The 27,300-nt window shown below is 43.1% G+C and overlaps 1 long non-coding RNA gene across 2 annotated transcripts; it reads left to right on the forward strand.

The window, feature by feature from the left end:
- On the forward strand, positions 1-25,945 carry LOC126249597 (uncharacterized). 2 transcript variants are annotated; one of them, XR_007545626.1, is made up of 6 exons: positions 2,077-2,178; positions 3,063-3,177; positions 21,176-21,291; positions 21,473-21,580; positions 21,716-21,950; positions 25,642-25,945. It is a non-coding gene; the product is annotated as an uncharacterized LOC126249597 (long non-coding RNA). The 2 variants fall into 2 exon arrangements; XR_007545627.1 differs by lacking the exons at positions 2,077-2,178; positions 3,063-3,177 and adding an exon at positions 1-51.
- Positions 25,946-27,300: the final 1,355 nt, after the last annotated feature.

Raw genomic sequence — 27,300 nt, forward strand, 5'->3', positions numbered from 1 at the left:
CGTCTCACAAGTGTTCATGACGTCGCCTTTCCGGCTTAGATCTTTAACATTGTAAGTACTGCATCTTTTCGAGTCAGTACAAACTTTAATTTTATTAGTGTACTATATACCTAATGTTTTAGTACAATTAGTCTAATTCTGAAGACGACGCTCATGACTTAATATTGTGTCCGAGGGCTTATTTGTTACAATATACAAGATAAATGTACACGTTTGTGAGAGAAAAACGACCAATGTGACGATCTGGCATTACATCATTATGAAAGCAAATGACGAAAAATAGAGATTTTCTTAGCCTTTTACTACATATTAAAGCTTTTCTCAATTCGTCGTGTAATGTGGCTGCCAGACCTTCGTTCATGCAAAATCTAAAGGTCCTCGGTCAGCTGCAACGCACCAAAACCGGCCAATAATTAAAATATCGATAGCTAAAACTTGACTTCAACTACTTCTTACTTGCCGATTGCATCTACTTAGAAGCTTCTATTTTGTTGCATGTAGTGTCACAGCATACCTCAACACGCAACATAAGTTTGCAGACGATAAATGTTATCGTTTCAGAGAGAAAAGCGACCAATGTGACGATCTGGCAGTACGTCCTTACGACAGCAAATAACGAAAATGGGAGGTTTCCTCAGGTTTCTCTTAAATATTTACTTTGGTTGAGTCATATCAAAGGGAGAAACACAACTCAATGAGTAACAAGCCCAAATATATGCAGCGAAACACGTAATGCGCCTCACGAGGTATGAATGAATACCATGCATTATATGGCAAACAGGAAGTGATACCATAACAACCAATGTAGCCAACCAATGCAGCAGGATATTCACTGCAGATCAACATCAATCACCCCCCATCTAGAGCAAACAGTCCCTGCAATATGTTGTTGTAGCTGAAAAAGTACTCATGGAACCTGTAAAAATTACTTGCGTAGTTAATTATTTCAAAGTAAATGAAAAGACTCAAAGGCATCCAAAACTCGATAAACATACATAAAATTAAAGAGAGAAATCTAAGCAACGATTTTCCGCCAAAAAATAAAAATCAACATCTTATACCCACAACGTCTTTTGTACTCCCCAAAGATCACTTGTTGCAGATGCACTCTTATCTGAACTAGAGATGGGCAAACTGAAACAATTAACTGTTTCGAAACAAATGAAACGGTACGATGTACTGTTTCGATACGATGTTTCGAAACAGTGAAACAGTTTGTGTTTTGTAAGGCACAGTGGCTATAGACTCACAAATAACGCCAAATAATTCGAACAAATAACAAAACATTTTGTCTTTCAAGGTGTTTCGAACTGTTACTATAAATTCACCATGCTTCCCAGCCCTTCCCGTTCACCATTACACTATCAGTGATATGTCAAACAGATTGCTTGCAATTATACCCACATAAAATTTATGTATATGTCTAATAACGGTCACTACGCCTTTTTTTATTCAAAATGTTGTAGGCTTACTTGCGTTTCTTAATGTGATTACTGTACATAAACAGAGAAGCGTATGTTATAAAAAAAGTGTAATTTAACTGAATGATTTTCACATATTTATTATTTTGATTGTGAATAGTATGCGTTGTTTTATTGTTTGGTTAGTGTTTATAAAGCAGATGTTACGCCATTTCAGAATAGGGCAGTCAGCTAGAAACGAAGCTTTATTTTCTGAAATCTTAAGCTTCATGCTATTGCTTATCAAAAAGATTTCGACACTCTTGAAAGAGTTTCATGAAGTGGTATGTTGTGTTTCAGTACCTGTGCCGAGCCCGAATCTCGTCCGACACAGAGCGGAATGAAACATCACTGTTTCGATACAATTAGTCCGTTCCAAGCACAGGTGGACTGAAACAGCCTTACTTTGAAACAACGATACAGTTTCTGTGTGTGGCTCGAGATCGAATCGGGTCCTGTTACCCGAGACAGGGGCGGAATGAAACACCACTGTTTCGAAACAGTGAACCACAGCCGTTCCGAAACGCTGAAACAGTTCCACGTATCGATACACTGTATCGAAACATAGAAACAGTGGCCAAGTATAATCTGAACTCTTGTGGGAATCAACATGAAGCAGCAAGTAATGAGGGACCCATCTGTAGTGTGTGACAAGTCAGGAATTTGGGTTGGATGTGAAGTGTGCTCAGACAGCTGAAGCATTTAAGGTGATCACTCGGTAAGTGGGAAAACCAGGCTGAGTCTGTCTGGCACAGATTTTCACTTTCTGCCATTGAATTTATCAGTGCCAGATTAGAATTTAAATTTTGTCAAGAACCCATTATGTTGTTAACATACTTGCTGAGGTAAGTGTGACAGGACCACTATTTTTCTCTATATAGGCCTACATAAAGGGATAGGGTCAGCAGCAATCTGTGCCTGTTTACTGATGATGCTATGGTTTACAGGAAGGTGTTGCCATTAGGTGACTGTAGGAGGATATGAGATTACTTGGACAGAATTTTTGGCTAATGTGATGAACGTCAGCTAGTTCTAGTTGTGGAAAAATGAGTTAATGCAGATGATTAGCAATAAAAAAATCCATAAAGTTTGAATACAGCACTATTAGTGTCCTGCTTGACAGTCAGGTCATTTAAATGTCTAGGGGAAAACTGTCATGAAATGGGACGAACGTGTTAAGATTGTAGTAGGGAAGGCAAGTGGTCGACTTTAGTTTGTTGGAATAATTTTAGGAAAATGTTGTTCATCTGTGACCCATTTTTTAGTAGTGATAGTGTTTGGAATCCCCACCAGTTAGGATTAAAGCTAGACATCAAGGCAATTCACTCTCTGGCTTCTAGGTTTGTTATTGGTAGGTTCAAATACACATGCAAGTATTACAGATGCGCTTTGGGAATTCAAATGGGAATCGCTGAAGGGAAGATGACATTGTTTCTGGAGAACATTATTGAGACAATTTCGAGAACCAGCATTTGAAGGTGATTGCAGAATGATTCTGCTGTAGGGATAGCTAGATTACCTTCTATTGATAGTAAGAGGAAAATCATTGTTCTGTGTATGGAATAAATCTAAATATACATACATACATTCCTTCCATTTCAGCTGGCTGAAAATAAAATCATCTTCATGAACTTTTAAAAGATGAAAACTTCAATCATTCTTGGTGTACTGCATATGCTGTTCGGAGTTCTTCTGAGTCTTTGGAATCACTTGTGAGGTCCTGATTATGTGATTTACTTTAAGTGTCAGATAATGTTTTCCTCATGAACTTTTCTTAGTGTGTGATTTGAAAAATATTCATAGTAATAGTTAAGAGATAATTGTGCCCATAGATTGTTACAAGCATTGATTTATGTGCGTCTTCATTGTGCCCAATAGTGAGAATTACAACGTAATGTTTTCGTGTCTTTTTCACACACACACACACACACACACACACACACACACACACACACACACACACACACACACACACACACACACACACACACACCCACCTTAAATCTGGATAAAATCATGTTCAATTTTTGCCACAAGTTTTAAGCATTGTGGAATAAACTTAAACAAAAACACTCTGCACATTTATTACAAAACATAAAAGAATTGTATACCGGACTCTTGTGCTTCAAATGATCATTCCTGATAGATTATTGACAAATGACCATTCCTCCTGGGACATCGTATATATGATAACTAAACACTAGAAACTCCATTTTGTAATAAGTACTATACAACAGATAGGATAGATTGCTACTCAACGTAAAGATGATGCATTGAGTTGCAGACAGGCACAACATAAAGACCAATGAAGAGACTGTTACACATGCAGCTGTCGGCGAAAGCCTTTTTCATCAAAGAAAATGCACACATTGACACAAGCAAGCACACTTTATGCACACTCAGCTGCCACCATCATTAGCTCGAACAGAACACACATTTATTGGTTCTGTGAGAATTTGGCATGTAGAATACAAAACATGACAATCTTGAATAATTGTTGAGCAGTTAGTATATGCCTGCACTGTAAATAATTAATGAGGTAACATGGAACATGAAAAAAATGCTGACAACTTGTTAATAGTGTGTTACACAGTATGGGAGCCTAAGTGCACTCAGTAGCTCCATAATACACACGCATCTTTGTGTACATAAAATACATACAACCCTAAACAGATGAAAACATTAAGTACCATGAAAATTAATCAAAAAAGCAAGATTTGTATGTTGGCTATCAGCATGCATTGTCGTGAAGTCAAATACAAGGATGATATGTGCCTAGTAACACTGTTAATTAGTACTCATAACTGTTGTTGTTGTGGTCTTCAGTCCTGAGACTGGTTTGATGCAGCTCTCCATGCTACTCTATCCTGTGCAACCTACATCCTTCTGAATCTGCTTAGTGTAATCATCTCTTGGTCTCCCTCTACGATTTTTACCCTCCACGCTGCCCTCCAATACTAAATTGGTGATCCCTTGATGCCTCAGAACATGTCCTACCAACCGATCCCTTCTTCTGGTCAATTTGTGCCACGAACGTCTCTTCTCCCCAATCCTATTCAATACCTCCTCATTAGTTATGTGATCTACCCATCTAATCTTCAGCATTCTTCTGTAGCACCACTTTTCGAAAGCTTCTATTCTCTTCTTGTCCAAACTATTTATCGTCCATGTTTCACTTCCATACATGGCTACACTCCATACAAATACTTTCAGAAATGACTTTCTGACACTTAAATCTATACTCGATGTTAACAAATTTCTCTTCTTCAGAAACGTTCCTTGCCATTGCCAGTCTCCATTTTATATCCTCTCTACTTCGACCATCATCAGTTATTTTGCTCCTCAAATAGCAAAACTCCTTTACTACTTCAAGTGTCTCATTTCCTAATCTAATTTCCTCAGCATCACTCGACTTAATTCGACTACACCCATAACTATGAGTATATAATGCACAAAACATTTGCATTAGGGCTCACAGCTGTTTCAATAATAATATACATACTGCTTACTGATGCAGAATTTATTGTGATACTTATTAGCTTATTGTTTGTTCAAACACGTGTAAAAGATGCAGTTACAATGTGTACTAATAAACTGGAGATGTGATGCTATAGAATGGCACTGTGATTCTAGGGTTGGTAAACACTGAAGAGATTTTTCTGATGTAACTTGGAAAGAAAATTTCAAACCATAATTTAGACACTTTCATTTAAGGCAATCTGCATATCCACATTGCTCATTTGCACCTTCACTATTTAATGAGTTGCCACTCCCATGTACAATAAAACCTTACCCGTTTCAAGCAGCCATTATTAATACTATACCATGGCAGTGCAATGACGATTTTAGTGCCACATCAGATTAATAATTGCACATGGCTGTTGTATGAGCATTGAATGTTGTACATCGGCACATGATGCATTCAGTTAACAGATCATAATTGTTGGGGTCGGGTTAACGACCAGTGGTTTCATATTAACAACACTTGCACACAAAATAAGTTCAGAACACAATGTTGATTGTAACACAATACAGAAACACATTTAAAGAGAGCAAGTGGTACATTCTAATGATCAGCAGTTATCTGTGTTTCCTATTCAGCCATGATTGTGACACAACTTTACTATATTAAAGGAAAAACCCTGCTAAGGTTTCAGTGTACAGACTGTTGGCTAAATATTTTCCTTAGATGCACTCAAACAAATGCTCCATACACCATTAGTCAAATATTACTGCAAGTTCAGAGCAGTGGCTGTCTGATTCTAGCCAAGATCCCTACTCACATTTCTTCAAATGTGTGTTCTGGATAAAAAAGTGTTCGACTAACCTAGTCTTCACTTGCCCCCTTCCAACCCAATCCAGCCTTTGTGGAAGTCTTCAAACATATGTATAAAGTTTTACAATGTTGTTTTCCATTGCCCTTCTTCACACACTGCTAACACATACTCATACATGCAAGAAAATAAGAAGAAAAATACACTGAACATTTAAACAACAAAAATGTTTAAAGAACAGCAGTTCAATTTTTACCACAGAATTAAGACTTACTTGCACAGCCAGTGTATTTCATGTTAAGATTTAATGATTGTGCTATGTACAATAGTTAAAGAAAAGTTTTTATTTACTTAGCAAAAAGTGTTACTGTACTGGAAATATGAGGGGCATTCAATAAGTAATGCAACAAAATTATTCCTGGAAGCAACTTTCTTATTTAAGATGCCAGTAACCATATTGTTTCCCATCCTCTTGGTTGTAAAAACATGTTTCTCTGTAAAACCATGTTTCTCAAAATAATCTATGGGCAATGCGATGGGCTTATACCAGTTTACTGGGAGCGCCTGCATGCCTGCATGTACCACTCTGCTGGTTGACATCAGAGTGAATATCCTGTTGCACCAATAACTCCACCATCTTCCACATACTTCCTGCGGAGTGCAAGCTGCATTGAGCCAAACAGATGGAAGTCGGAATGTGTGAGATTCAGTAGGCTGTATAAGGAACAATAGTCCAATGCAGTTTCGTGAGCAGCTCCTCTTGGATATAGGCTTGTTTTAGGTCTTGGATTGTCATGGAGAAGGAGAATTTTGTTTGCATTTTTGTGGCGACGAACACCCTGAAGTCGTTTCTTCAATTTCCTGAGTGTAGCGCAATAAATGTCAGTTAATTATTGCACCGCAAGGGAGGACATGAAACAGAATAATCCCTTCAAAATTCCAGAACATTGTCGCCATGACTTTAATGGCCGGGTGTACGGCTTTGATCTTTTTCCTCAGAGAAGTGGCGTGGGACGACTCTGTGGATTGCAGTTTTGTTTCTGGTTTAGAGTGACGAACCCATGTTTCATCGGCTGTGATGATGTTTGACAAAAAATTGTCATCAGCCTCGTAACACGCAAGCAGTTCTCCACAGATGGTCCTTCCTTGCTCTTTATGGTCTTCTGTTTGGTGGTGTGGAATCCAGTGGGCACACATCTTTGAGTAACCCATCTAGTGGATGACTGTGACATCACTATCAACAGTTGTCCAGTTGAGCAGTGAAGTGTTTTGATTGTGAACAGTCACCCACCTCGACTGAGAGTGCAAGTTCCAAGATTGTAGGAGTCCTAGCTGTGTGCAGCTGCTGGCACGTGGGAGATTAGATAGGTTTGCTTAACCCTGTTGCGATGGTGACGAATGCCTGCCCAATGATTCACCATGCTTTTGTTCACTGCCAGGTCTCTGTAGACATCCTGCCAAAAGAAACACAGTGACAGCTCCCTGCTCGGAATACTCCTCTGTTGCAGACACCATTTTGAAGACTACACACAGTACTGCCACCTATCAAACTTGATAAGCTATGGTGACAGAAGTGGCAATATTCCACAATTTCCCACAACAAATTGCGCATATCTCGACCAAAATTTGTGGAGAAAGAAATGTTTGTTGCATTACATATTGAATTCCCCTCATATTTATGGCATTGAATGTTGTGTGGTGCATTGTAAATGAAACAAAAATGCCAATTAATTGTTTCATTAAGGAATAAACTTTTGAGGTTATCCATACTGTTATCTCAGCTCCTGGTTAAAAAAGTAGAATGTATAAAAATGGCACCAGTAAGACAGCTTTACAGAACAAATTGGTTTGCTTGTGGGGGAAAAGCAAAAATAGTTGACATCACACAAGATATACAGAATGTGGTCAGATGATACATTGATGCACTTCAATAAATGGATTAATTTGGGAAACATTCACAAGAAATATTTAAATAGAGGCTCAGTATTAGGTCAAATTGACCTAAAAATAAAATAAAATTGAAAAGATTGCGAGTAGTAGATATTGGGAAGTGTTTTGGAAGAGTGTTTCTGCTTTTAGAGCAGAAAGATAACATGACAGTGTTCTTTCTATAGCTTTTACTCATCAGGTACCTTCTTGCTGTGTGTGTGTGTGTGTGTGTGTGTGTGTGTGTGTGTGTGTGTGTGTGTGTGTGTGTGTTGGGAGGGGAGGTGTTGATAGAAAAATTAAACAAAAACTTGTCAATATTAAAGTTCCATCATTTTGAATAAAATTGTTGAGCTTTTAACAGTTCTCTGCCATCATATTTAGCAATAAAATTACTTACTTGGGACTGGCACACTATCCTGCTTATATAGCAAGATCAGCAGAATCTAGAAAATTCCAGAGTGGGGGGCAAGATGACACTTTGTTTATAGATGGGTAACAGGAAGGAATGACTGACACTTACAGAGAGGTGGAACTGGCAGTTTCAAATGTGGTGTTGGTGTCCCTCAGCATGTGACACCATTTAGTTCTGCGACACTCTCCTGTGGTAGGTTTCAGACCATGCTGGCTTGCCCGTGTAAGAAGCAGAATACAGAACCAACCGTGACACTCATTTTATCCCTGAAGACAAGTGGTAGAGACACTATTAAAAGCTTGAGAGTTTTATCTGAAATGACAGTCGTGTTCAGAAAAGAATTTTCTTTATGAATGTAGGAAGCCACCCTGTAAATGCTTGATAGGGTAACTAGTAGGTAACAACATATCCAGTTTAATGTAATGTATGTAATTAGGCAAAAGGGATCTGATAGTGTGACCTGAAGCCTTGTTAAGTAATTGCTGAAGTCTGGTAACTTGAAAATATACAGGAGATGATCTGGAATGGTTTTCAGTAGTATGGTAATATGAGGGCTCATCAGTTTGTCAGAAGGAACTGGTATGTCAGAACCACAAGAAAGGTTGTTTAAAGAACACAAACATTATCTTTAGAGTATCACTAAGTGTAGCTAATGGATCAGACAGTAGTAAAATTCAGAGCAGAAATGTATGTTGTTTACTTGTTGCTAGTGTGACTAAAATACCTATTTTCAGTGGGAGAGACTAAAGCATTGCAAGGTGTATGATGTCTGCTCTCTTCTTCAAAATTTAGACTTTGTATGACCCAAGATAAGCCAAGAGAGGTGACAAAAAGTGCCCCCACATGTTCCTATGGGTTCACATCAGCCAAATTTGGTGCCGAGACATGAATGTAAATTCACTATTGTGCTCCTAAAACGAATGTAGCACTGTTCTAGTCTTGTGACACCGTCAGTTATCCTGCTAAATGAGGCCATGAAGTGCGAAGACACGCTGGAGGTGCACAATAATGTTCTCAGCTGTCAGGGTGCCTTTGATTACTACCATAGTTGCCCTGTAAGTCCATGTGAATGTCCCCACTGAATGGTGTGCTCCGAAACACTTCAGCTTGCACCAGTCTTCTACTGTCATCAGTTCTGCCACAGATTGCGCCTACCCTGATTTACAGATTGGGCAAGCCTCTGACCTACACATTCTGTGATGCAGCAGGGACATCCAACGCCATGTTGTCTAATTGTTGTTTCACTGTCCGTCAACCACTTTCCATAAATGCTCACACAACACCAATGACCCCCTGCGGGTTCGGGGGTTAGAATAGGCCCGCGGTATTCCTGCCTGTCGTAAGAGGCGACTAAAAGGAGTCTCAAATGTTTCGGCCTTATGTGATGGTCCCCTCTCGGGTTTGACCTCCATCTTTCTAAATTATTCCGAAGAGCGAGCCAATTGGGGAAGGGCGCCTTACGTGGTGCACTGTATCCGTCGTGCACTTAGACCTTTAGCCGGCTTTCTCGTCGTTGCAATGGTGTCCCGCTCGTTTTCGATCTCTTGGGCGATTACCACGCTGCACTCTGCAGTGTTTCTTTTATCTGCGACGACGACTTTGGTCAGTTTTGCACCTAAGATCCAGCACGGTAGCCAGTCCGTTGTGGTGGGGCCGCCATGTACCCTCTTGGTTGTAGCCCCCTGACAACACAGGGATCGCTCTACTGATGCCTGCGCCGTTAACTCCCCACGTATGCCAAGGAGTAGATGCCCATCTCCTTGGGGCATCAGGACTCCCGGCAATGGCCGTCCTGCCAGGTGGCTATTGCTGCGGCTGGGTGGCGCCCGTGGGGAGGGCCCTTGGTCGGAGTAGGTGGCATCAGGGCGGATGACCCGCAATGAAGCGTGGTACTTCGTCTCTCGCTGGTGGGCCTCCACCAGCAGTCTCTAAGCGATCGAGGTCTAACCTCAACGGGAAGAAATTTGATCCGAGATCGTTTCCCTCCCTCGCTACTCCATGGGAGGAACGGCTTGCTACAACAGGCAGTGGAGAATATTCACCCCGGTACCTCGTGTGTACACGGGTTGATGGAGAATCGTTTATGTCGACAAAGCCCCAGTTTTTTGTGGAGCATTTAGAGGACAAGTTCGGGGAGGTGGAGGGCTTGTCCAAGATGCGCTCTGGTTCTGTGCTCATCAAAACGGCATCCTCTGCCCAGTCACGGAGGTTGCTCAATTGTGACAAGTTGGGGGATGTTTCAGTTAGCATCACGCCGCATAAGAGTCTCAACATGGTCCAGGGTATTATATTCCACAGGGATCTTCTTCTGCAGTCCGACGATGAATTACGCGCCAACCTCGAACGACGAGGTGTTCACTTCGTCCGGCGCGTCCATCGGGGTCCGAGGGATAATCAGGTAGCCACCGGTGCCTTCATCTTGGCCTTTGAGGGTGATGTTTTACCCGAAAAGGTTAAGGTGATGGTTTACCGTTGTGATGTGAAGCCATATATCCCTCCTCCGATGCGGTGTTTTAAATGCTGGAAGTTCGGGCACATGTCATCTCGGTGTACTTCCAGCATCACGTGTCGGGATTGTGGACGTCCTTCGCATCCTGATACTCCATGTGCCCCGCCTCCTATCTGTGTTAACTGCGGAGAACACCATTCCCCCTGCTCGCCGGACTGTAGGATCTTCCAGAAAGAACGGAAGGTAATGGAATATAAAACCCTGGACCGCCTGACGTACTCTGAGGCTCGGCGGAAATATGAGAGACTCCATCCTGTGCCAATGAAGTCAACGTACGCCGCTGCTGCTACGACGGTTCTTCCATCTCCTGTGTCGTCCCATACGGTTGGTTCTGTGATTGGTCAGCATCCAACACCCCCCTTGCTTGTGGGGGGCACTTCACACCCTGTTGCTCCTGCTCCATCTCCTCCAGGAGCAACACCCTCAAAACCATCGGGGACATCAGCTCCCCCTTCCCAGCCGGAGAAGCGTAAGACTTCTTCGGCTACTCTCGCCAGGAAGGGATCCCTTGGGGACCTCCCTTCGCAAGTCCCGACCAGTGGAAAAGCTGACGCCCGCAAGGGCTTGAAACAACCGCCAGTCCCTGCGGAGAACACCATTCCCCCTGCTCGCCGGACTGTAGGATCTTCCAGAAAGAACGGAAGGTAATGGAATATAAAACCCTGGACCGCCTGACGTACTCTGAGGCTCGGCGGAAATATGAGAGACTCCATCCTGTGCCAATGAAGTCAACGTACACCGCTGCTGCTACGACGGTTCTTCCATCTCCTGTGTCGTCCCATACGGTTGGTTCTGTGATTGGTCAGCATCCAACACCCCCCTTGCTTGTGGGGGGCACTTCACACCCTGTTGCTCCTGCTCCATCTCCTCCAGGAGCAACACCCTCAAAACCATCGGGGACATCAGCTCCCCCTTCCCAGCCGGAGAAGCGTAAGACTTCTTCGGCTACTCTCGCCAGGAAGGGATCCCTTGGGGACCTCCCTTCGCAAGTCCCGACCAGTGGAAAAGCTGACGCCCGCAAGGGCTTGAAACAACCGCCAGTCCCTGGTCGTCGGGCCTCGCGGTCGTCGTCTGTCCCTGAGACTGACCCAGTGAAGCCCATGAAGCCTGAACCACCGAAGGCACAGCGCGACAAGCTGAAAAAGAAGAAAGTCCCCAAGACCAACGATGTTGCGGTGGCACCCATCCCACCGCTTCCTACAAGCTCTGCCTCTGACGACGAGGTGGAGATTCTTGCGTCCGCTGCGGACCTCGCTCTTGCCGGCCCCTCGGACGCAATGGATGGCATTTGCACGGGTGCTCCATCGGAGGCAGCAGGTGACCCTGCGGCGTAATCTGCCTTCCCAGTCCCGTCACGCCTTTCCCAGCCATGGACAACACCATCCTCCAGTGGAACTGCAGCGGTTTCTTCCACCATCTAGCTGAGCTCCGCCAACTTATCAGCCTTCACCCTTTCTTTTGCATTGCTCTCCAGGAAACTTGGTTTCCAGCAATGCGAACCCCCGCCCTCCGTGGCTATCGGGGTTATTTTCAGAACCGAGCAGCTTATGAAAGGGTGTCTGGTGGCGTCTGCATATATGTCCTTCACACTCTGCACAGCGAGTCTGTCCCTCTCCAGACGCCTTTAGAGGCTGTCGCTGTACGCGTGTGGACGCCACAGGCTGTTACCGTCTGCAGTCTTTACATTCCACCGGATGGTGATGTCTCACAGCAAGTCCTGGCTGCACTGGTCGCCCAATTGCCGCCACCTTTCTTGCTATTGGGCGACTTAAACGCCCATAACCCTCTGTGGGGTGGGTCAGTGGCCACAGGTCGAGGCGCCGTCATTGAGCATTTATTGTCGCAGCTCGATCTCTCGCTGTTAAATGATGGTGCCTTCACACACTTCAGTGTGGCCCATGGCACCTACTCCGCCATTGACCTTTCAATCTGTAGCCCTAGCCTCTTACCGTCTGTCCAATGGAGTGTGCATGACGACCTGTGTGGTAGTGACCACTTTCCGATCTTTCTGTCACTACCACAGCGTCACTCTTCTGGGCGCCCTAGCAGATGGGCTATGAATAAGGCTGACTGGGACTTGTTCTCCTCCACTGCCGCTATTGAGCCACTCTCTACTGATGACATTGATGCGGTGGTTCAATCGGTCACCACCGGCATCGTTACTGCCGCCGAATCTGCCATTCCCCGTTCTTCTGGGTCCCCTCGGCGGAGGACTGTGCCTTGGTGGTCGCCTGCGATCGCTGAAGCGATTAAAGATCGCCGGCGGGCGCTCCAGCGTCACAAGCGACATCCCTCCATAGACCACCTTATCGCCTTCAAACGGCTGCGTGCGCGGGCCCGCCTCCTTATCCGCCAAGGCAAGAAGGAGTGCTGGGAGCGGTATGTGTCCTCCATTGGCCTCCATGTCACTCCATCGCAGGTCTGGGCCAAGATTCGACGCGTCTACGGGTATCGGCCGCCTGTCAGCGTCCCTGCGCTCTCACTGAATGGAGCAGTTTGTACTGACTCCGACGTCATTGCACATCGCCTAGCAGAGCATTTTGCTATGAGTTCCGCTTCTGCGAATTACCCCCAGGCCTTCCGCTCCATTAAAGAGCGGATGGAACGTCGGAGCCTTTCGTTTCGCACCAACCACCCAGAATCTTACAATGCTCCATTTAGTGAGTGGGAATTTCGCAGTGCCCTAGCTGCTTGCCCTGATACCGCTCCTGGGCCAGATGGCATCCACTGTCAGATGCTGAAACACCTTTCAGTGGACTGCCAGCGGCGCCTTCTCGATCTTTACAACCGTCTTTGGGTCGAGGGGGAGTTTCCGTCGCAATGGCGGGAAGGCATTGTCATCCCCGTTTTGAAACCTGGAAAGAACCCTCTGGAGGTAGACAGCTACCGTCCCATTAGCCTCACCAACGTTCTTTGCAAGTTGCTTGAACGGATGGTGAGCCGGCGCTTGAATTGGGTACTGGAGTCTCGGGGCCTTCTGGCTCCGTCCCAGGGTGGGTTCCGTAAAGGCCGCTCCGCCACCGACAATCTGGTGAGCCTGGAGTCGGCCATCCGTACTGCCTTTGCCCGCCGTCAGCACCTGGTCGCTGTCTTTTTCGACATGCGGAAGGCGTACGATACGACATGGCGTCATCACATCCTTTCTACGCTTCATGGGTGGGGTCTTCGGGGTCCTCTGCCGATTTTTATCCGCAATTTTCTGTCGCGTCGTACCTTCCGCGTGCAAGTCGCGGCCTCGTATAGTTCCTCCCACGTTCAGGAGAACGGTGTGCCACAGGGTTCTGTTTTAAGTGTCTGTCTGTTTTTAATAGCCATTAACGGGCTTGCTGCGGCCGTGGGAAATTCTGTCTCCGCTTCCCTGTATGCTGACGACTTTTGCCTTTATTACAGCTCTACTGGCATTGCAGCTGTTGAACGTCAGCTACAGGGCGCTATCCGTAAGGCGCAGTCTTGGGCTGTGGCGCATGGGTTTCAGTTTTCGGCAGCCAAGACCCGCGTTATGCATTTCTGCCGGCGCCGGACAGTCCATCCTGAGCCGCAGCTTTATCTTGCCGACGAACTCCTTGCAGTGGTTGAGACCCACAGGTTTTTGGGGGTCGTTTTTGATGCTCGGCTGACTTGGCTGCCTCATATTCGGCAGCTCAAACAGGCGTGTTGGCGGCATCTCAATGCACTGCGATGTTTGAGCCACACCCGCTGGGGCGCCGACCGCTCTTCTCTGTTACGGCTCTACCAGGCGTTAATCCAGTCCCGCCTGGATTATGGGTGCCTGGCTTATGGCTCAGAATCCCCGTCTGCGTTGCGGGTGCTGGACCCAATTCTCCACAGCGGGATACGCCTTGCCACTGGTGCTTTCCGCACCAGCCCTGTGGACAGCTTACTAGTGGAGGCAGGTGTCCCTCCACTGCGGTACCGACGCCAACGTTTGCTGGCCGCTTATACTGCCCATGTTCTCAGCTCGCCCGGGCATCCTAACTATCGTCTCCTGTTCCCGCGATCGGTCGTCCATCTGCCAGAGCGGCGGCCCCGGTCGGGTTGTCCGATCGCCGTACGCGTTAAGGAGCTTCTCTCCGGGCTTGGATTTTTTCCTGTTCCACCTCCTTTCCGGGCCACTTTGCGTACACCCCCATGGTGTTGTCCTCGCCCTTGCCTTCGGCTCGACTTGGCACAGGGCTCGAAGGACTCGGTCCCTCCAGAGGCCTTCCGCCGCCGCTTTTCTTCCATCCTGGCCACGTATGAGGGCTCTGGAATTGTTTACACCGACGGTTCGATGGTTGCTGGTCGTGTCGGGTATGCGCTAACTCTAGGGGACCATTCCGAACAACGTTCATTGCCGGATGGCTGCAGCGTTTACACTGCTGAGCTGGTCGCCATCTTTCGTGCCCTAGAGTATATCCGCTCCTGCTCAGGTGAGTCCTTCGTTATCTGTAGCGATTCCCTGAGCAGTTTACGAGCTCTCGACCAGTGTTTTCCTCGTTCCCGTCTGGTGCTGGCTATCCATGAGTCCCTGCATACTCTTGCGCGTTGCGGCCGCTCCGCGGTCTTCGTGTGGACCCCAGGCCATGTTGGGATCCCCGGCAACGAAAATGTTGACCGGCTGGCGAAAGAAGCGATTAGTGCACCATCTCTGGACGTTGGCCTCCCGGAGACAGATTTGCGATCGTTCCTACGCCGCAAAATTCTAGACCTTTGGGACACTGAATGGCGCACCCTGCCCATGCCCAACAAACTTCGGGCCATCAAGGGGGCTACCGGTGTGTGGCGCTCCTCCTTGCGGGTCTCTCGCAAGGAGTCTGTTGTCCTCTGCCGGCTGCGCATTGGGCACACGTGGCTGACGCACGGACACTTATTGCGACGAGAGGACCCACCTTTATGTCGCTGCGGCTCCATTTTGACGGCGGTCCACATTTTATTGGACTGTCCACTTTTAGCTGTGCTCAGGCAGTCGTTCGCACTGCCTGACACGCTCCCTGCCCTTTTATCAGATGACTCGGCTATGGCTGACTTAGTTTTAAGTTTTATTCGGGCAGGGGGCTTTTATCATTTAATCTGAGTGTTTCTATTTTCTGTTATTGTTTTGTGTTGATTCTGGCCTTTGGCCTATGCTTTTAAACTGATTTTTTAACGTGTTTCTAAGTGGTTGGCTTTTCCTTTTTTTTATTTCTATGGTCGGCCAACCACCGTCACACTCTTTGGTTTTAGTTTGTTTTGTCTTGTCTTTGTCTCAGTTTCTCTTGTTTTGTATCGTCTGTGTTCTATTCTGTTCCTCGTTTTTATTCTCTGTGGGTGTTCTTTGTCTTTGGAAAAAGGGACCGATGACCGTAGCAGTCTGGTCCCTTTGATCCCCCAAACCAACCAACAACACCAATGGCTACCCAGCTTCACCATTTCAGAGGTGCTCAATCAGATTCGCTGGACCCTAATAATCTGCCCTTTCACAAAATTGCTTAGGTCAATGTATTTTGTCATTTGCAGCCTGTATTGTTGCTAGTTGTAGATCGACAATGATAGTTATGGAAGAGGGTCCTGTACTCAGCGTGCAGTGCTTGCAAAAGAGCAAAGAGAGTGCAGAGATTTTCTTCAAAATAGAAGCTTCAGAATAGAAGCTTCAAATTTGAAGATGTCTTTACAATGGGATGTTAAGGACTGGTCATCTTAAATTTTTGGCAGACTTGTAAGATTTGAAGGTCAGTGCCAGGACAGGAGTTTCGTAAAGCAATAAGACATACAAAAAAACTTTAAATGTCCTATTAAAATTAGACGATTTCTGGGCACTAACAAGTATAAAGCAAGTATAATTTAGGTGCAAAATCATTGAAAGATTGGTTCAGATCTCGGCATCCTGTTTTTTAAATATCATACTTATTGAAAAAAGGAAATGGAAATTAACAAATATTGAATCATACGAGGTGTAAAACTTTGCTTCTGCCTTTTTTCCCCCAATATTTGATGCTTTAATGAAACAAATTGGCTACACATGACCTAACAGGTGATAGTCAGAGGGAGCAATGTCTGGAGAATACGGCGGGTGGGTAGGACTTCCCATTTTAACATTTCCAAGTTTTTGACCTCCTTTGAAACGAGGGGTGAAGCGTTGTCGTGCTGCAAAATCACTTTATCGTCCCTCTCCATGTATTGCGGCAGTTTGTCTTTTAATGCTCTGCTCAGACACATTAATTGCATTCGATAACGAGCACCTGTAATGGTTTCACTTGGTTTTAACACCTCATACTACACAACGCTGAGCTGGTCCCAACAAATGCAGAGTGTGATTTTGGAGTTGCGAATATTCGGTTTGGCCATCTACATGGAAATCGGGATATTCCCATGATTTTTTGCATTTAGGGTTATCGTAATGAACCCATTTTTTGTATCCGGTCACAATGCAATGCAGAAATCCCTTCCGTTTTTGTCTCTGAAGCGACTGCTCACAAACACACAAATGCCGTTCAACGTCTCTTGGTTTCAGCTCACGCAGGACCCAAGTTCATTCTTTCTGAATGATGCCCATAGCCTTGAGATGTTTTGAAATGGCTTTCTGTGTCACCCCCCCCCCCCTCCCCCACTAATCGTCCCAATTCTTCTTGAGTTTGACGCTAGTCTTCACTCGGCAATGTCTCCAATTCTGCATCTTCGAAAACATTCTCTCTCCCACCCCTATGCCGATCTACGACGATAAAATAACCGTTCTTGAGGTGTTGAAAGCACTCGGGACACGTTCTTTCACTAATAGCGTCCTTACCATATGTACTTGAGCGCATTCGATGAGGCTCAGCTTGTGTTTCCTTCATATTGAAGCACAATAATAACACACCTGCAAATGACTAGAATTAGGCTCATAAACTGACATCTTCAATCAAGAACAACTTTACGATGCAGACAAAAATCGACTAATGTTTGAATGAGGCTTTGTTGACTGAGGTCCAAGCTAACTGCCTGACGTCTGCAATCTGTTTTTCGTCCGCTACTTACCATTGTCGCCACCTAATGGCAAACTTTTTATATTTAATTTGTGTTAGTGTGAAAATGACACATGCAAAATACTTTTTGTTAAATGATAAAAAAATTATATACTCCATGACCATAAACCACCAAGATACAGGGTGAACTCCAAAAGTAGTCCACACTATATATATGTCTCTATGCACTGGCGGAGAACAACTGTGGGCAGGTAGATGTGACACCCTTCAAAGGTGGGTAAACTTTCTGCGTTTCTACCGTCTGGAAGTACTTTAGATTGATCAGCCAAGATGACTAAAGAAGCTAAGATCGGGTGTTTGTAAATCCAGGGACAATCTTGTCAAATGGAAATTTTCCAGTGGAATGGCTCTGTAAAATGTGGAGGACAACAAAGAATGGATCACCTGTGCCACTGCTTATGCTGCCCTGAGTTGTGCAGTCGTGTAGTTATGGATAGCTGATGAAGACTGAAGGCAGTGCAGTTGCTGTGGCCCAGTTCTGGGCCAAGATCATGTAGTTGATTATGTAAACCATGTAAATTGTGGTTTTAGTGGTATCACATAATATGGTAGAATTTTGTATGGCTTCTGGCTTGAGTAAATAAATAAACCTCTAGATTCAAATATTGTTTTGTTTTTTCCAACTGATGTTTCACATTTGTGTAACAAAATTTAATTTGTGACTACTTGGATTTTCATGCAGATAGTAATTAAAAATAAATAGATAAATTTTTATTAACAAATTTGAGTCCATATTATTTGGTAACTATCATTTCTGTTAGTTAATTAATGAGAAATTCAGAAAAGTAAGAATGAATGTTATACTTGTAGTGAGATTCAAAAAATCATCATGATTATAGTCTGCTTACGCTATGCACGTAGCTGCCAACAAATTTGTGAATAAAACATAAATGTCTCGTATTTAAGAATGCTTGGAAAGCATCTAGTCTTCAAATGAGATTTTTTAAAAATTGTCTTGTACCCCTTAAGGAAATGGATGGAGTTTCAGATCTCATTTGGCTGTCTTGCTGTAGGTATGCATTGATGATTTCTTCAAGGCAACAGCAAATATTTGTAAGACTTGACACGGAACTGACTGTTGTTAATAAACAGGGGGCTGCTCATCATAAAAAAAGCTGGAAACCGTGATTTTGATGCACCAATCGATTGTTAGTACATGTCTGCAAGTGTCTCTCCCTCATGCTGTGTTCAGTACTTGCGTGTGTCATTATGTTTGAGTGAGTAAGACGAGCACATGTGTTTACTGACTAGATGAGTACAACACACACAAACAAACAAAAAAGTTCATGGAAAACATGCGCAGGACTGTTAGTGTAAGAGATTGTCTGGAAGTATTTTGGTAAAATCTCCAGCAAAGTGTACAATGCAAAAATTAGTGGCAAAATGGTACCAAACAGGTACTGTAGTGCATAAAAACTGTAATCCCACATCAGTCTTACTATGATTATTTTCTGTGCCAGATTTATTTTGGCCAGACTGTAGATCTCATTGTGTATGGGTTGTTGAACCCTAACCTCTCTCCTTTCCATATCTCTGATCATCCTTAGTTGTTCCTAGACACAAGTGATCTTCGCAAGTTGCGATTGGTATCATGGAAGTAACTGTTAACTTGCTCATAGCAGGATTAAGAGAATGAAGCTGTGATGTGTAGGTTTTCTTGATGCATCAAAATTGATACATCCCATGTTACCCAATCATATTTTACAGCTTGTATGTATTTGTAATTCACTAGAGTTCTCTTACTAATTTCTTCAGTTCCATATGTCATAGAAAATATATATGTGACAGGGTGCTCAGTAAGAGAGTTAATTAAATATAAACCAGAATTTTCTTAAGTTTATTTAAGCTTTAGAAAAATTCATACACACAAAATTACTTTTCTGTGAGGTCAACTGACTTGGAAACACATTTTCCCCTGTGGTTAGACAGTGTCTTGATCTGTCTTGTCTTAAAATGAATGTGGCTGTGGCAGCAGCCAGTTGTCCATGAAGGCTTTGACAGCACCATTATTGTCAAATGTGTGCAGACTGCTTTTTTTAGTGGTCCAAACAAATGAAACATGTGGGGCGTTAAGTCCAGACTGTAGAGAGCATGTTCTACTGTGGTCCACAACAGTTTCTGATTTTTTTTTTTTTTTTTTTTAGTTTGGGCAGCTGTGTTCGGTCAAGCATTGTCATGATGTTTTGTTTGGTCCAGTAGCAATTTGAGCAACTGTTACTCAGTGGTTGTCTTCAGTAAGCTGGCTAACAGTGTGGATGTTATGTCATGCTAGTCCTTGTGCGAAGTTGGTGAGCTGCCTTCTCAATTGCTTCTTGTCCTGATAAAAATGTTTGTGCCATGCATACTCTTGAGTCTTTCTCAGGGTGTTGTCTCTGAAATGTGCTGCAAGTCTTTCCAAAAAGTTGAACAGTTTTACAACCTTTATTGTGACAAACTTTATTATAATGTGTTGTGCAACAGAGGTCACTACCTTTCGCTCTGACGTTACTGTTTCTTCAGTCAATCTAGCTGTGGAGAACAGCCATTGGAAACCAAAGCAACGAGGAGAGATCGCACCACTCTCCGTTTACAAAAAGGCACACAAAACAAAAATTCCGATATGTATTTGATCCAACCTTGCACTTACTTCCTGATGGTGAAATTCTGAGTATCACTGATAGAAGCACTTGAAGAAGAAGAAGAAGAAGAAGAAGAAGAAGAAGAAGATATCACACACTTCCAGAACTTCTGTATTCTTTCTTTAGGAGGGCAGTTAGATAGGGTGGACAAAGTTGAAGTGAGGGCAGTGTCTGAGGCCAGGTTGTGAACGACCTAGCTGTTGAGAAAAAGATGAAACAAAGGTTAGCGAGAAAGCAGGTAAGAGTGAGTAGTAGTGTTGGATTTTCACACTACCTTTGACTTCCTACTTTCTCCAACATATTTCATATCTGCCTCCTATCACGCTTACAATAGGTGGGTCTGAGCAAGCTGCCACTCCTTTCCAGCCTTCCCAAACTAATGCCACTTCCATCTCTAATGAAGGAATTCATATGTTCCCCACACTTGTAATAGTTTTCTATTCTTTTAAGTTTATCCATCAGCAGTACTTTGTATTTTGCCAGCTGAAACTATGTTTTGGTGATGATTTTCTGAATTGAATTTTCCTTTTGGTACATAGTGTACATGTGTTAATTTTGATGTTAGTTTTCATCAGAGTCCATTTGAGTAATTCACATATCACTCTCATATTTGTTTTACAATAGAGTGTTGACTCCATGTTTATTAAACAGATGATGATAAGGCAAATTCATTTACATGGCTCCATTTCTGTTCTCCAGGTATTTCAAAAATTCCATTAACATCATATGTGAGTTCGTCCCACAGATAACTTTTTGATCTTCTTGTTCCTCTACATGTGTATCTTGATGTTTGTCAAATGGGTGAATTATGGACCGACATTTGGTAAGTGATAATTAAATTTTGTACATTTTGAAATTCTACTATAGTAGACAGCATTTGTGATTACAGTGGAGGTTTTGTTAAAGTTGTCTTGGTTTTCACTTTCGGAGCATTAGAATAAATTTATAGCTTGTGATTTGATAGATGACTAAACACAACCTTTCCTTTTTCAGGTTTCACAGCAGGCCCTGCGTGTGCTCCATCAATGTTAATCACTTTCATCAATATGGTATTGTTCAAAGGTAGTGTTCCTCCCAAAGGTTGTGATGAGTTCATGTATAGTGGACAGGTGAGCAAGAGTGGAAAAAAGTTTCATTGAATTTGTTTGGTTTCACTCTACATTATCTTCAGTCTTACCTCAAATAGAATTAATCTGTGTTTTCAAACAAGCCCTGGAAATTAATTTCACCAGTTTCGCATTTTTCCGTTACTTTTAGTATATGCAATTTCTTCTTTCTTCTGTATTGCAGAAAGGCTTGCAGAGGTTCTTTGTTGTTCTTCCTCTACTGTGTGTTGCTTGGATGCTTCTTGCAAAACCCATTGTTTTGATAATGAGGCACTGCAAAGCCCACCAAACGGTAAGTAATAATCTATACCCCCTGCAATGTTTTGAGGCATTTGACACATTGGAGGGTATATATCTCTCAGGAGATGATACTGTGTTGAGTCAGTTTGCTCTTTCATTTAACACACAATCTTCTGACTTTCCCCAGCTTTCAAGCCATCTCGTACCTGCAGAGAACGGCATGGATGCGGAGGTGGGATCGATGTCAGGGACAGCACACAAGGACAGTGCAGATGGGGCTCCCGCACCACGGAGCAGTGAAGACCACAACCTTGGAGAAATCTTCATCCATCAGGGCATCCACACGATAGATTATGTGCTAGGCTCTGTCTCTCACACTGCCTCTTATCTGTGACTTTGGGCACTGTCACTGGCGCACGTCCGTAAGTATAAGTGGCTATCTTTTACTTGTTTTTCAAATAATTTATTTCACTATGGCAATATATTTTAAATATAGAGTAGGAGAAATTATATTTCATAGAGGTGCCACTGAAAGTAATAAACTTTGGTGGCACTTAAGTCTAATTAGAGATCCTTCACTTCACATTGTCACCTATGAGATGCATAATGCCTTCCCCATTGCAGTGCATATTGGTGAGGGAACACCTTGCTTATTTCACCAGATGATATCATTAACTCGGCATTTTTGTAACTTAAGAGGGGACTGAAAGTCAGTGTTGGGATGTAAATTCCTTAAGCAGAACAATACATCACTTCAGAGTTGTGTGGTTTGGAGTTCTACATGTTGAGCTTTTCCACAAAGCCACCAAGCTAAGCACAGACTCACTGGATGGGAAACAATTTTTCCTTACTTTCTAAAAATTCCATATTTATTATAGAATAGAAGTTTGTCTCTTAACCTACAGTTTCAAGCTATTGACTTAATGTACAGGAGATTTGTCAAAACACAAAAACTGGTTTATACTTTTCCTTGTAATATCAGCGATATATGGTACTGAATAATTAATTAAGCAATTAATTTTTAAAAGTTTGTTACTTTTGAAGAAAAATTATTAAGTCCTAAGTACTTACCAAATTTTTAGATTGTCATTTATGAATTCTTCTACTGAATAGCAACATTTTGCACTAGTTTCTCATATTAGGTTTTTCAGTGTTTTAAATTTATGCTGAGCAATTCTCATCCTTTAACTTTGTTATAAATTTTCATGGAGTTTGAGCACACAGTTTTAAATGATCGGTGGGTACAAAATTATTTTGATTTCTGGTGTTGCAATCATGTTGAAAATGATTTGCTACAAATAAATCAGGGGTACTGTGTACAAAGATAATCAGCTCATATGTACAGTGAGGGAACACTTAATATGCTAAGAATTGTTAGGAGTGGTTGGCATGATTTTCTTCGCTGTACATTGTTCGTATTTGTAATTATGGTTTTCTGAAGTTTTAGTATTAGACACACATTGAGTTAACACAAAATAAAATTCCATACCTTACTACCAACCCAAAGTAGCTGTGATATACTAATTTTCTTGGGCCCATACTGGTATCATTTTACAATATCTTCATTGCAAATGCTAGGCCATTTAATTTATTTGCAAGATACTGTATATGTGATCCCCATGATAGATTTTTATCTAGTTGCATTCCTAGGAATCTCACATAGTTAGCTTCCTGCAAATCCTGGTTTCTGTGACTGTCCTAGATATAATATAATTTTGCTTGTTTTGTATTAAACTCCATTAACTCATTTTTTCCATGTTTAATTTTAACAAATTTAAATCAAACAAGGTATCTAATTTTGTTAAAGTATTTAATACAAATTGTGGAATTTGGTCAGTACCGTTACTTTCAATTTAATTTCAAATTTAATAGAAATGTTAACTGGCAAATATTGAAGCATTATTTTAATAAATCAAATATCAAATACTTCATTTTAGGGTCCTGTGCCTCTGTTGGCAGAAATGTGTCTAGCTCCAATTACAGCCCCGTGTTCAGAGTTTAATTCCTGTCATTCAGCTGTAATCACATTGGACATGTTTTTAACAAGAATCACCCGAGTACAAATGATGGCCCCACCAATGCACTGGCCTTCTGCACCTCCTGTATGTGGTACTGCTGCCGTCTGTATATGTGCACACCATTGCCCCGTGACTTCTGTCATCTCAGTGTATACAGCAAGTGTAATCTGCTGATGCAATGAGTGGGGTGCCATTTGTCTTTGGTTGATCTGAAGCACTCACTAATTTTATGTCGGTGAGTATCTACACTATCTCGATGCTGTGCTTTCAAAGAATGTGGCCGATTCCGTCCGTCCCTGGGGATATACATTAGAAATGCTGTGACTGGAATTTCTCCTTTGAAGGTCTCATTTTGCCAGTTATTGTGGTTTACCACATTAATCCTTCATGGAACATCCATTGTGTTTCAAAAATTGTCTTGCAATTGAGCTGATGTGGCCTTTTTCACTTGTTAAAAGTATGGTGATCATATGATGATTCTAGAGGTTACGTAAATACCAAGCTATAACAGTAGGTTTGCAATATGTGATATAGCACATAGTACAGCACGTTACTGTAAATGTTGAGTTATCTGAAAAATCAGTTACCTGAATGCTAAATTTTAATGTTTTATTTATTGAGGAAAGGTGTTTGATTTGGTTGACTAACGTATTCCCTTGAACACCTTGGAAGATGTAGTTGCAGACTGGAAGGACAAAAGAGTGATAAAGGGGCTGTATAAAAGCAAGAACAAGCACAGAAAATTGTCAGTGAGGAAACATATGAGAGGTGGTAGACAAGGATATTGCTGGGACAACCTGACTGATTAAAACCACGGAACTTTGCTTGTTGTGGGAAAAGTCCTTTATGTTATTGAGATATCCGAGCATGACTCGTGCCAGCTCACAGCCTTACATGTAAATTTTCAGAAGTTCATGTCGGGAGTGTAGTATTATAAAGCAATGAATTGCGGACAGTAGTGGAAAAAATACATAAAGTGAAATGGAGTGACAATGATGAAGGATGAAGTGCTTCTAGGAATAGAAGAGGAAAGAAAAGGTATGGAATGATATGAATAAGGAAAATATCTCGGCTAGAATGTATATATTGTAGAAAAATTATCTGCAATAAAGTCATGAAAAGAAATACAGTAAGTAAGGGAGGGGGAGAACAATGACAATCTGGATTGCTGGATGACGTGAAAAATGGATGCAGTTAGCAGGTCAGGGAAAAGGCAGAGGCAAGAGGAAAACATCCATTTGATACCTGTCATGATAACATTAGAGGTGTTCCAGCCAGGACGATCATGATTGTATAAGCTATAGCATTGTTATTAGGTCATCTTGCAGTGTTACTCATCTCCCAGAATTTTCTTTGATTTCTTTCATAGTGACATGAAAATTTAGTGATGGTGCTGATAAATAATGTCACGGACACAGCTCAGGTTCTCAGCAAAGAATTACTTGCACAGCAGCATTTGAGGAGATAGTGTCAGATTGCTAGGGAACAGATTTATTAATAAGAACCCACCAGCTTTGAATAACACGTTGTGGAATGTGTTGATGCAGCAGTTACACACTGTCAAGAAACTTGTGCAAGAAATGCAGTTAGGTGATTTTGAACTCGGAGTTATGTCCTGTCGGAATATTGTCTAATACAGTACTGTGATATGTGTATCAAGAAAGGAAGATGTCATTTTGAACTACTGAGAGCTCAGCTTGCTGCAGTTACGTGTTTTTGCAGTTAAGAATTAAATATTCATTTCTGACAGTTTTTTTATATTTTAGGTAATTTTGATACAGAGGCCCAAGTCACCCCATATAAATCACATAAATAAAAAATGATAGTACTGTACTGTGAGAGCAAAAACTGTAGTATGAAAACTTAGGCATAATTGTAATTGGAAGTGTTGTGCTTTGTTCAGTATTATCTATCATATTTAATAATTTCATAAAATCTGTACAACATGGGATGAATAGTATAAACAGTTCATTGTACCTTTTTTTTATTTGTTAGAGAGATTCTGTGCATTGTTCTCAGTAAGTTCTTGCCCTTTGTCTTCAGGTATTTTATGTCCAGTAGATTGCTTACTCCATGTGTTGAAATGGTTTTCCAGAGGTGTCTGAGGTGCTGTGGAGTATGGTGATGAAGAATGGACTGGTAGTGGAGGGCTGGACTGGAGGCTTTGCCCTATGGCTGGTATTTTCTTTCTGGGCAGTGCTTACCATGGGCATCTTGGTGCTTATGGAGGGACTATCTGCATTCCTCCACACATTGCGGCTTCACTGATGAGTGCCCTGTCAATAGAGTAAATGTTCTACAAACGTTTAGTTAGTAGCCATGGCTATACAGCACAAGCGTAAATTGGTCATAAGCAGTTGTAAAGTGTCAGCATGAGTATTGAATTTTTGAAACAATTGCCCATTATTAAATTAGTTGAAATGTACAGTGAACAGCAGAAAGAGTAAAGGTGTCCCATCACTGTGTAATAGGGGCATTCAGCGGTAGATAGACTTTTTGTGAAACCATCTGTATGATGATGTAGGTTATGATACCAGGTATTGCACTTGCAGTCATTCACCTCGGTGGGACCCAGTCTGAGAGTAATCACTGGAAAAAGAAATCAGAATTTTGTGATCATGCGATGTATCTGACCCCAGGAATGTGTCAATAAAGTTTCCCCTTCCTGGGACAATGAATTCACGGTGTTCTTATTTCAATTTCCAGGAGTGTATTTCCAAAGAATGAGACTTTTCCGTCAGGACCATTTTTTGTGTAAAGATAAATACAAAAACTTTGGTTGCAATTTGAGAAACTGATGGTGATTATGAATAGTGCCTGTTAAATTAATTGTACTGGGCAATAACTAAAAACTGATGTGTTAACATTTCACAGTATTAGAATTCCTGTTCAATTGGTGGCAGACTTTGCACATAATATAGATTCAGAAAAGTAATGCCAATCAGCAAATACCCGGAGTCGGCGTTTTTCCCCGGAGTCGGCGTTTTTCCCCGGAGTCGGCGTTTTTCCCCGGAGTCGGCGTTTTTCCCCGGAGTCGGCGTTTTTCCCCGGAGTCGGCGTTTTTCCCCGGAGTCGGCGTTTTTCCCCGGAGTCGGCGTTTTTCCCCGGAGTCGGCGTTTTTCCCCGGAGTCGGCGTTTTTCCCCGGAGTCGGCGTTTTTCCCCGGAGTCGGCGTTTTTCCCCGGAGTCGGCGTTTTTCCCCGGAGTCGGCGTTTTTCCCCGGAGTCGGCGTTTTTCCCCGGAGTCGGCGTTTTTCCCCGGAGTCGGCGTTTTTCCCCGGAGTCGGCGTTTTTCCCCGGAGTCGGCGTTTTTCCCCGGAGTCGGCGTTTTTCCCCGGAGTCGGCGTTTTTCCCCGGAGTCGGCGTTTTTCCCCGGAGTCGGCGTTTTTCCCCGGAGTCGGCGTTTTTCCCCGGAGTCGGCGTTTTTCCCCGGAGTCGGCGTTTTTCCCCGGAGTCGGCGTTTTTCCCCGGAGTCGGCGTTTTTCCCCGGAGTCGGCGTTTTTCCCCGGAGTCGGCGTTTTTCCCCGGAGTCGGCGTTTTTCCCCGGAGTCGGCGTTTTTCCCCGGAGTCGGCGTTTTTCCCCGGAGTCGGCGTTTTTCCCCGGAGTCGGCGTTTTTCCCCGGAGTCGGCGTTTTTCCCCGGAGTCGGCGTTTTTCCCCGGAGTCGGCGTTTTTCCCCGGAGTCGGCGTTTTTCCCCGGAGTCGGCGTTTTTCCCCGGAGTCGGCGTTTTTCCCCGGAGTCGGCGTTTTTCCCCGG

This window comes from Schistocerca nitens, chromosome 3 (genome assembly GCF_023898315.1).
Source record: "Schistocerca nitens isolate TAMUIC-IGC-003100 chromosome 3, iqSchNite1.1, whole genome shotgun sequence".
Classification (NCBI taxonomy): Eukaryota; Metazoa; Arthropoda; class Insecta; order Orthoptera; family Acrididae; genus Schistocerca; species Schistocerca nitens.